The sequence below is a fragment of the Streptopelia decaocto genome (genome assembly GCF_964273445.1).
Source record: "Streptopelia decaocto genome assembly, chromosome: 11".
Lineage (NCBI taxonomy): Eukaryota > Metazoa > Chordata > Aves > Columbiformes > Columbidae > Streptopelia > Streptopelia decaocto.
The window spans coordinates 16,408,847-16,421,106 of NC_138666.1; the positions used below are offsets into that span (position 1 = coordinate 16,408,847).

Genomic DNA, 12,260 nt, shown 5'->3' on the forward strand with positions numbered 1-12,260 from the left:
ACAGCAGAAACTTTCTGCAGAAAAGGCACAGCTCTGCCTCCCAGAAAACACCACCTGCAGAACTCCTGGATGCTGGTCAGTGCCGGCAGGACTGCTGGGAACAGACGCTGCTCATTCCGAAAGCACATGTCACAGCCAGCCGGCGGAAACACACACTTCAAAATCCAGAAAAGAACTGAAGGCCATGGTTTCAGGGAAGGGACAGAGCGCTGACAATTTCTAGAAATGTCTTGATAATAAGTTAACGTCTATTCCTACAAATGGCCTTTTCAGCCACACATTTCTCTTCCTGCTGAAGGGATGAGAGCAAGAAAAGGCTGAACTACAGAAATACTCAATTAGAGCGTATGCAGAACAGGAATATTACTTGGTCAGGCTTGTGTATCATGGTCCAACTATGGCCAATTTACATAATTCCCATCCACCTACCCCCTCCCAAGTCTTTCCTTGCAAACCTACCCCAAACATCATATGTGCACTTAGAAGTCTTTCTGAGCTATAGGACAAGCCACCTGTGTTAGACTGTTCTTTACCTTGTCACTCCCGATTGCAGTTTCACTTCTAAACACAGTAAGCACCAAGAGTCTAGCATGGTATTTCCTTGTTAAAACGTAAAGAAAACAAGCATTAAGAAAACACAATGAAGTTGTTTCTCAGTTCTGTAATAACCACAAAAATCACGATTTTCCGTGTTTCTGCAGAAGACCAGCTTTTACATGGGGGAGAACACAATACAACAAAGAACAGCAAAACCAAATAACTACAACCCTATAATGGCATAGTAGACATCTTAAAGCTGGATGCAGCTTAACCTTTGGGCTCACTTCAGCAATGGACTTAAGCATATGCTTAGTTCCACTGAAGTTAGTGGTGTCTCTCATATACTCAGGTACCTCCTTAAATCATTAATTGCAGCTTTCTGGCATAAGCAAATGCCATATGTATTTTTCAGTATCATTCACCGGGAAGAGAAGTTTTCAATACACATTGTAAAATGTGTGGTAAAAACTTCTACTGAAATTTGTTGAAGAGGTTTAGAAAATTGGCTTGAAGACCTAGTTACTGCTGAGCCAGTGCCGCTGAAGAAACCAAGCAGAGGGCTCTACATAGACTTTTAGTCCCACTGGCTTAAAGCTACTTGCCCATGGACTCAAATACTGCATAAAAAGCTAGAAAAATGGAAATAATTCCCACCCTTTGGCAAAGTACCTAAGAGAAGTAATTGAATACATTCTGTATAGGCTACCTTCAATACATCTTTCAAAAGGCAGGTTCTTCTGAGGAAGTTTTCATTGCCCCAAACAAATCAGATTTTAAACAAGACTTGGAAAGACAAGTGGGAGTAAGAGCCCAAGCGTTTAAGCATGACATACTATATGCACTACTATATATATACACACACATACAAAGAATGGCGTAACTTTACAGGACTGAGGGACTAAAATAAGAGACTAGATTCATTATGGATACATTTATCAACTCATACATGAGAAAAAACAATCCTGGCCTCACACACAAAATGATTGGCTCTGGCCCGATCATTACCACCTAGGAAGATGATCTTGGTGTTACAACTGACTGGTTTTGCTAAATTATCACCCTGATACAGAATGGTGGAGTCAGAAGAGTAAATCTTATATTACAAATTATTAGTAAAGCAATTTGTAAGGGAGCGTCACTCTTGGGAAAACCAGAAACATAATTATGCCACCACATAAATCCATCATTTACCCACACATCAAATTTAGCAGGAGGTTCTGGTCTCTTTATTGCTCTTTTTTTCCAGAGGGGCTCTTTCAGTTTACCAGGTAGACTAACCACAGGCCCGGGAAATCCTATATACATCAAACTGTTGAAGACAGAGTTTTAAATAAGTGTAGCTCACAAATCCACCCTGTTCTTGCCTTCCCCAGGGTATCCGTTTATAACTTCACGGGATAAAGAAGGTTGAGTTGGATCAATTTTGAAATCTGAATCACTGTGGTCACTTTTACCTTCTTATTCCCTCTACCTGAGTGATCATGGAAAGCAGTATATCACAGTGACATACTGTTTAGAAAAGCTCTGGAAACAGCAGCATTTCCTCATTGATAAATCAGATGTCAACTTTTAGACATGGCTTCCAGCCATTCTGCTGCTCTTGCAAACATAAATAGCACATTTCATAAATGCCACATTACTCACACTTATTAGCATATACACACTTGAATTTTTCCACTGAAATAAACATCCCTAAACCAAATTTCTAGACTGTTTTAACTGATTGTGTGATGCTGCGCAACTTCTTAAAAAGAACACCCAAACACAGAGCACTAAAATAAAACATGCACTGAAGTCAGTGTTAGACAAAAGTAGCATTTCAAAGCAGGGAAAAAATCACAGATTATCTACACATTTAAAGCTCTTATATGTAGAAGGAAGTTTTGAGTACCAGAAACATAAGACAGATTATGTACAGAAAATCCCATAAAGCCCTTATGTGATTTTTTTTTTCCTGTTTGCTACAAGGATGATGAAACCTTTCAAAAAATATTTGGAGTAACTCAACACCAACAATTTTTCCTTTTCCAAATCATTTTACTGCCTCTAAATTCTCTACACTTGCCACAGAATACATCTATAACATTCTCTTGATACTAGACTACATAAGAGAAAGAAAAAGCCCTGTAAATGTGTTTTCTTAGTTGCATTAAACATACTAATCGTAACCCACTCATATAAATGAAGTGGCTACTATTAGCACGTATTTCCACATGTAAACGATTCACTTTTTCATATTTAATAAGTGTATTACCATGCTATTCCTTTGTGACTAAAATTAAAACCAAACCTAATATTTACTAATATTTATTTTCTCCAGTTCGGGGTACAAGCTTTATCTATCTTAATGTTTGCCTTTCCCCCCCAACTCATTCATTGAAAGTCTCCTACTTGAAAAGTATTAAGTATTCCAAAATATGATTTTCATTTCCAAAAATAGGAAACAGGAGCACATGTCAGAAAAACTGACCTCAGCACACACACTTATTGGTTCATGACAGTTGCAGCCACAAGCTTTTTTGTCATGTAGCTAATACAGAGCTTGGTGTCTCCGCACCACAACTCCTGCATCCCGAGAACACTTTCCAAATGGTTTCTGGGCTTACTGGATTCGAGTAGCATTAGATTCAGCACTGAACAGCTGGAGTTTTGCCCAGGAAAATAAACAATATTCTATACAGAAAAGAGGGACATGATGATTAGGCCTTTCATTCCCTCTCATGTCGAAAATTATGGAATTATCAGAAAACTGTAATCATGAAAATGTTATACTAAGGAGAATGTATTTTTACAGCAAATGAACATAATTATGTTTACCATATTTGGGCAGAAAGTTGGCTGGCAATTCAGTCTGTATATAGACAGCAGTATCTGATTCACTGTCACAGGATATGAATACACTGGCGCAATCCAGTGTGAATAGCCGGCTCTCTCCTATGACAAAACCAAACATTAGTGTATACATAATATGAAAAAAGCATCATATAATACTACTGCAAATAGCAATTTCATAAATAGTAGTAGTTGAATAGTTTTAACCTTAATTCTAAAAATCATCCTCGAACTAGATCTTCGTAACAGCAGACTTTCGGAACTGTCGAAGTGCTTTATTTCTGACAAATCCATGGGTTTTTATATATTAGATTATGCAGAACTAATTTCTGTAGCTGATGAAGGAACAGTGGTGACAAGTAATTTGAGATCATAAAGATTAAAAAAAGTAGAAATGGTAGCATGCATACTTCATAACCTTTCTTTATTTCTTCCTATTAAAAAAGCTCCTTATGCGTCTTGGGCACGGCGTTCCTCTCCTCATTAAGACCAGATGTATAAGTCTTAATTAAATATAGATGAGATTTTTAAAATAGCACTAACTCATCCTGAATAGTTGGGGTCAAACATGATTAGTTATAAGATGAAATGTAATACCCTTCCAGTTCATAAATCTCTAATACAAAACCAGAAGGGAAAAATACGGCCCAATCTTGCCAATTATAACCTTTCCCCCTTCAAGAACATCCAAAGCTTAGCTCTCGGCTAGTTGTTCCACTCGCTTTACACAGAAGATAACTAAAAAAATCCTTCCCTGAGTTGCTCAATCTTCTGCAAATGCCATTAGCAACGGGTTCAAACTCAAGCACTGGAGACAACAGGACTCTCCTCTTGCCCCTGTGCAGCCAGCCCGTGCTCCCCAGGTACCACCCGCTGCCCCACAGCAGCAGCTCACGTCTTCCAGACCCCGCACCCAGTGCCGTCCGTGAGCCGCTTCAGTCATCCTGCTTTCTATTTCAGTCCACAGAGCAATTTGTTGCCTTTTATCCACATAATGTAAATGCCAAAATAGGCCACAGGTCAACTTAAAATCAAAAGCTGCAGACTGAAGGCTGAGGAATGCTGGAGCAAGCCTGGCTCTTCCATCCACTCCTCACACTGACACAGCTCTGAGAAACTTCTGGTTTTAAAAGCAATTAGTTACTTGATTTTTGCATTTTATATGTTCTTCCTAGAAAGATGAGCTTGATTAAAGTTATTTTCCTTTTATTAAGAAAAGCGAAATACCTTACTATTTTAAGAGTCTACTGTTCTCCTGCTTCTTTAAAAAGGTTAACACTTAACAACAAAGTTTAATTTCCTTCGATACAAATAAACTCACACATTTAGAAAACAAATCTCATTTTTTTATATCTAGTGTAGATGCTACCAAAGAATATAAATAACTTCCCACAAGAGCTCCTTGCTACCAAGTGCATAGATGGAATTCTGCCGCCCGCCTCAGCAGCACACACAGCTTTCCTGGCTTCCGGCTTTAAGCCGCTACATTAAGTATATGGCATGGAAAGGCACACAACAGTCAAACTGATGTTCAGAGAAATACTGATGGCATTTGACTGATGTACTCTGATTTTTCCTTTAAAAAAAATGCGTTGTTCTTAAGTTAAAAATCATTCCCAAAAAACCTTTGCAAGTATTTCCCAATAAAATTATCAATTGTTAAATAATTATCAATCCTAATTACGACCTATGAAGCACAGACAGACCACCTTACCATGTCCTGAAAGTAGAAGTGCTGATAGTTTTATATAAAAAACAAGCCCTCAATCATGTGCATGATTTGTCACCAGGTTATGTGCCAATATTTCCGCATTGAGTTGTGCAAGAAATGTTTTGCCCAGCGGAGGATACAATAGGATATTTATGCTGGTATAATACATTTTGAAAGCAAAACGCATGGAATGTTTTAATCCGTAAAAGACATTAACATGATGTGATTGATCTATTCAGTAGAAATCAAGCATCCATAAGCAAACCTAAAGATTTAATCTTAAACTTTCATTATTTGTTAGATCTTTCTGAAAACTCAGGTGTGTCCCCCAAAGCATCTGACACCAACAGTCCAAGATGTATCACACGTGCATCAGTGGGAATCCTCACTTCACACCTAATTAAGTACATGCAATGGTATCTCTCAATATTCATTAACAGAGCTAAATTTTCTTCACAAATGAAGACTGGAAAGACACACTTAAAATTTTAAGTGGTATCTTCCGTTCTGTCAATTATACTAAAAAATTATTATCAACATGAAAGCCTAGGCTTACGTTTCAATTATGTTCAGGTGATTTAAAGCACACTGACACTCCTTCCCAGTAACTTATGTTGACAACGGGTTTTCTGCTGCAGACGTTGCGACACAGTAACGCTCTGCCAGCCACAAGACACTGCAAAGATGCCAAATACTTTTAAGCAATGTTTCAATACCAGCTGATGCATCTATCATGGATGTGGCCAAACCCCTTTCAAATATATTTCCTAAGCATTACATTTGCAAAAAGTGACCTTTAAACCAGCAGGATTGCTTGTGCTGACGGCCAGGACCACCCCACTGGTACCAGGCACTGGCCATGGCTGATCGGGCACCAGCGAGGAGGAGGCTACAACACACAGCACTAAGCATGGAGGTGAAGCCTGGCAACTTCTACTTTATATATTACTGCAACCCCCCCCCAGGCACCATTTTTAGCCACTGTTGGATTTCCTCCCTTCTCCCCATCCCCCAGCCAGGCTCCAAACCTTGAAGTAACCTTGTTCTGCTCCCCCCCAGAGACAGCTCCATGCCTGAAACATAACCTCTAATCTTAATTTCTATTTCTAGCGTACAATTCGCGACCCTTATCCCAATTTTTTAAATCAAATCTCTTTCACGTTGCAGACTCTGCTTCCTATAGTCAGGATAGCACACACAGCCTGTCAGAATATAACTATATGTTTATTGTTGAGGACAATTTTACATTACTTTTAAGAGCTTTAGAAACAAACAGTATTTGTGCAATATAGGTTCTCTGAAAAAGAGGTTTTCAATACCACTGTCAGTACTCCACTGCAATGAAACAGCTTTATTTGTTACAAGGTTTAGATAAAGACCTTAAAATACAACAGATCTGCACTCCAGGCTAGTTTGCAAAGCAAAGCAATTAACTTCCAGCAATTACTGATACTTGGAGAGTATCTGTGGACGCTAAGCTAAAGCCTTACAGAATCACAGAATTTTAGGGATTGGAAGGGCCCTGGAGAGCTCATCCAGTGCAATCCCCCCATGGAGCAGGAACACCCAGATGAGGTTACACAGGAAGGTGTCCAGGCGGGTTGGAATGTCTGCAGAGAAGGAGACTCCACAACCCCCTGGGCAGCCTGGGCCAGGCTCTGCCACCCTCACTGAGAAGAAGTTTCTTCTCAAATTTAAGTGGAACCTTTTGTGTTCCAGTTTGAACCCATTACCCCTTGTCCTATCATTGGTTGTCACCGAGAAGAGCCTGGCTCCATCCTCCTGACACTCACCCTTTAGATATCTGTAAACATTAATGAGGTCACCCCTCAGTCTCCTCTTGTCCAGCTCCAGAGCCCCAGCTCCCTCAGCCTTTCCTCACACGGGAGATGCTCCACACCCTTCAGCATCTTTGTTGCCCTGCGCTGGACTCTCTGCAGCAGTTCCCTGTCCTGCTGGAACTGAGGGGCCACAACTGGACACAATATTCCAGGTGTGGTCTCACCAGGGCAGAGTAGAGGGGCAGGAGAACCTCTCTCAACCTCAACAAATCACAAGGTTTTATTACAAAGGCATCTTCTCATCTGACACCATCTATTTATGAGAACGACTTTGCTTAAACTTGTTTGGTCTTTTGCAACAATAAAATATGTCATTTGTTTGCCATCGATTCTGTAACATTTCTTACAGAATATAAATTAAAATAAAAATGGCCTACTGGATCAGACGTCACTCTAGACCACAACGGCAGAGATCAAAATTTATATTTTTAATTAGCACTATCTATAACCCTCTTTCGTATTTTTATCAATTCTACCCAATTTGTGCAGGTGCTAAAACAAAATGTTCCTCTACGCACACATTCTCCCACAAAAGCACTTGGATACACAACAGCTCCCTGAAGAATGAAAAGAGACTTTTTCTGTCTCCAAAGCGCTGAAAACCAAGAAGTTTCCAGCCCGTGTGCCAAGGCTGCCGGACTCAGCCGTGCCCGGCCCAGCTGCGCAGGTACGAGCACACGGCTCGTTCTCAGCAGCCACGGGCCAGACTCTTCTGCCGACGCCAAAATCAGCTCTTTCAGTCCCAGAAAACACGTCCCCACACAGCGTGGAGGGAACATCCGTCACTGCGCATGAGCCCTGCGCAGAGGAGCCCATTGGGTCACTGGGCATTAGGGAGTATCGGCAACACTCCGCTTAACACGCAGTTTAAAAAATAAAAGGCAAATTCCAGTGTATCCACATACCAAAATATTTATAATGCTTATACCAAGCTAGTAGTTAGCCTTTCAAAACAAGGCCAACTATATTGATATGACTTTCTGTTGATTAATCAGAAAATTAGTCAGTGATTAGCAAAGTGATTGCCCCTGGTGCTTCACAAAATTACTTTCTGAATTATATTTAAGACATAATCAGTTACGGGACAACTTAATCAGCTTTGGAACAACTTGACCACACAAGTAAAATCAGGAAAGGAGGAATAATCCTTGAACTAAGACAGCGTTAAGCTGTGTTTTGTTAAATTTATATACATGTTATCAACATGTTTTACAATCAATACAGTTTGTTTTGCGCTGGTCTGCACAGGCAGTTCTAATAAATATTGTTAGTTTGTTCTACTTTCTCTCTCCCACTCCTTCAGCTTCCATCCTATTCTCAGCAGGGTATCGTGTGAATTTATTGCTAGTTCCACAGAAAATGAATAGTGCACGTGGGAGGAAAGCCTCTAGCAATTAAGAATTAAAGCAGATAAGTGAACATCAATCAGGCTAGAGAAAAACAAGTGTGAGAACTTTAAGGTAGCAGAGCTGGATTTTGAAATGGACTGGAAACAACAAAAATAGAAATTGGGAAGTCAAAAGTGATCAACACACTTATTGGATCCATTTCTATTACAAAGCAGAAGTTAGCACGGTAACAGGGGCAGCGCAATCTGACATGAGATTCATTCCTAGATGGTTGCTGCGGGAGTAACAACACTTTCTTTCCTTACTTAAATAAAAATTACATTGTCAACATAAATAGTAATTGCAAGTCAGGAGTGCCCTTTCCCCAGAAGAAAGGATGTTATAAAAAAGTATTTCGAATGGTACCTTCATTGAGTCTTAAGGGTCAATGTTTGAAAGCTTCTCCGCCCCACCCCGAAACGAAGACTGGAAACATCTCCAAAAACCTCACAGAGGTTCTCGTGTCAATGAATGACAGCCACAAAAATCTATCATAGCACTAGGAAAATATTTGCAAGTATGTTTTCAAAAGGATACTGTTATTCAAATGGAAAAAGAGTATCACAGCACCACAGCCCAACCATCCATTTCAAAACATTAAATTCATTAAGCATTTTATTACTGTGGTCTCTATAAAATATATAATTAAAAAACTAATATTGCCTGTCAATGTAAATATAATTTAAAAACATTTTCCACAGTCTCTATCCTTAGAAACAAAGTTACAGAAGCAATTCTAAAGCCTTTACTGAGGACAGCACTAAACAGCTCTTTACTGCTTCAAAACTCTTTCCACTCCCATCTTTCATAAACTTGTGGAAACATAGTATAGGTGGTTTTAGTCATGTAAGAATATTCTTCGTTACTCACAAAGAATGAAAACCAAGCACGTACTGAAGTAAATCCATATTTGACACCATCTAAAAAATCCCTTTTTCATAGGGAAAGGGCTCCTGGAGTACAATCACTGACGCAGGCTGGAGATGCATGATAATTTGTGCCTTAATTTTGGATAGAGCATGCAATAAACATTCTACTAAGTCAAAACAACCCTTTTAATGTACAATTGTTTATATGAAACATTCAAATTACTCAGTGAGCATCTGAAAAAAAAAAATGTAAGCTCACTGAAAACGTTTGGGTTATTTTAATTTCTGAAAGGAAATCTGAGAAGGATTTCTGAAAAATAATGCCGCCCACTTAGAGCCCAGCAGCACCATCAGGTGAAGCCACCACAGCGCTAACAGCAACACTGTTACTGCTGCTCTCAATACTGGAGCATAAAGAAATGATCATCATAATGGCTGATTGTTTTGTTTGGTATTTAACAATACAGTTATTAAATTTAAAAAAAAAAACACACTTAAATATTACCTATATTAACATGATCTACAAAATATTAACCTGATCTAGTAAACATGATGTTTAAGATAAAAGTTCACCTTCCGTCTGCTTTAAGATAAACAGCACAACAACAGACCCCTACAGAACAATTAACTGTCTGGAAAGAACCCTGTTGCTAGACCCTAAGATCTAAGGCTCAAACTTCCACTACAGTTCTTTACTGTGTTCTCGATTTGTAGATAATACATCTTCTTCCACATTTTTTCTCCATTAGGCAATCTCGTGATGAAAACCTGAACTTGCACGTACTCTGCTCCCAAATTACTGACGGCAGCCGAAAGTGCAAATCACTACGGCACAATCAAACAAAACAGCCAACACACCTTTGCAGGAAGGATTTCCACCCCTAAAAAACTGTGTTCCTACAGCTACTAATATTCTTGCCTTCCAAAGCTCTGTAAAGATCTTGCTCTATTTCTAGAGCTATTCTGCTAGGCAATTACAACTTCTATATCCCACATAAGCCTACAATATATAGTTGTAGAAACCTCTCAGGGAACACTCCAAAGGATAAACACCAGCACGCTACATTTATTTTTTTGCATCTTCTTTTCAAAAAGCTATTATAATGTCATGTGTGTAGTCACCTGCAATTTTTGAACACTAAAAATATATCTTTCTTGCTTTCAATTCAACAACATTGGTCCAATTTTCAATTTTGTTTTCCTCCTTTTAGATCCACTCCAGCAAGCTTAAAAAAACCACAGTATCAGAGATGCATTCTTACAACACACTAAGGTATCTATGTATTAGTTTTCATCCAGAATTCAGAATACATATTTCCTGCATACACATAATAGCTGTTCTGTGCATATTACACGATATATGGTTTTCGTTATTAAAGCATTCGAATTTCAATGAATCATTTTCTCAAAACTTCCATTCTAGAAGAAATATCACCTTCCTTCAAAGTGTCCGGTAACACTGTGCAGCTGGAACAGACCACACCACTTTTTTCATGTATTATTTTGTTAGGAACAATGTGTACTACAGTCAGAACTGGGACCAACCACAATCAGAGTATTATTTGATACATCAAGGCATTTTTCTCCTCCAGCACCGCTCCTGCATTGCTGAGCAGCAGAGGAGTTAAGCAGCACTCGGTGGCACGGCCACTGACACTCCTACCAAATGGAGTGGAGAACAACAGGAAATCTTTCACATTTTCAGCACGGCAGATTTCTCTCCCCATCTTTCAGCTAACATTCCAATCCTCACTGTGTAATACGCACAAACAGGACAGTTTTAAACGTGAATTAAGCGTAAGGCAGGAAAAAAGGCAGCAAAAGGAGAAACCGAAATAATCACAGGGAGAAAAGGAGAGTGATGGATTCAGCAGCATAAGGAAAAATCAGATGATTGTGTGCTTGGTAATGATACCGATGGTTTTCTTTATAGTGTATCAACATGATATTCAAAATTGAGATTAAACTATTTTAGGGCTCTCAAATGCTGTCATTCTGCTGCTTTTTGAGTTGCTGTATGAATATCAGCAGTTTTAAACAGTGTAGCCACTTATAAAATGGAGCCTTATCTCCTCTTACAGCAAACATATTTTCTGTCTGGAATAGAAAATTCTTCCATGGACTGCCTTCTGTATCTTTCAGGTGATGATGATGGCATTTCTTTGCCTCTGAAGTTGAAACACATAGACTCCATTTACATAGACATTTCTTTGTCCATATTTTGGACAAGACAGTCAATTTGTTTTGGTCAGAAGTAGTACTTATTCACTACTAATATAACCAATTTAAACGTTATATTAAGCAATCTATACTAGTAAGTTCCTAGAAGATAACTACAAGAAAAAAAAAAAACAGTGAAAAAATCTTGTGGCATCTGGGTTTTTAACACGTGCCAATGCTGTAAAAATCTGTGTATTGTATCCTCATTTGTGTCAAGTTTAAGCTTATTCGTAAGCGAATGGAAAGTTTTTTACTTAATTGTTAATTTTAAAAGACGATATTGAGTAATCTCAATGATTACTCATTGAATTTATGACTATGAGTAGTTGCTCTTGCTATGTTCCTTACCATAGTCTTCAATATGAAGGTATTTAGGAGAAACCAAAACCTTTGAAGAGAGAAAACAAACAAGAAGAAAGCAGAAGGAGAGGCATTCCGATGGAGGTGTGAGGAAGCCACAAGGACCTGCCACACAACCTACTGCTTACCAACAGTCCAAGCTGAGCCAATACTTTCCATATGTGGGAACATAAGTAGTAGTCCTAGAAACAAAATAATTTCACCAGCGAAAACAAAAAAACAAATCTTCCCTTCACATCAACTACAAAAGATCAGTTTCAAAGTATTAGTTCTTAAAATGCTGGTTCTTATCTAAAAGACACAGAAGATCTTAGTGCAGGAACACACAGCAGTATCTAGCGTTTGAGGACACATTGGTGTAAGTCAGTCAGCTTGTCAAATGCTTCCCCTGTCCGAGGGATATTCTACAGCTGCAATTACTATTCCCTACATTTTTCAGAATATATTAAGTGGGTCTTCTGAGGTCAGCAGGTCTGGACTAGTTCAGATCCTGTCCCTC

General features: G+C 38.9%; 1 protein-coding gene across 4 annotated transcripts in view; it reads right to left on the bottom strand.

The window, feature by feature from the left end:
- GARRE1 (granule associated Rac and RHOG effector 1) overlaps window positions 1–12,260 on the bottom strand; it is a 60,685-nt gene that overhangs the window by 38,652 nt on the left and 9,773 nt on the right. Inside the window, exon 3 of one of the 4 annotated variants that reach the window (XM_082062518.1) lies at window positions 3,358–3,474. The exons of the other annotated variants lie outside the window; for them this stretch is intronic. The gene's annotated coding sequence lies outside the window, so the exon portion shown is untranslated. The remainder of the gene's footprint in view (window positions 1–3,357; window positions 3,475–12,260) is intronic. 4 annotated transcript variants of the gene reach the window in all.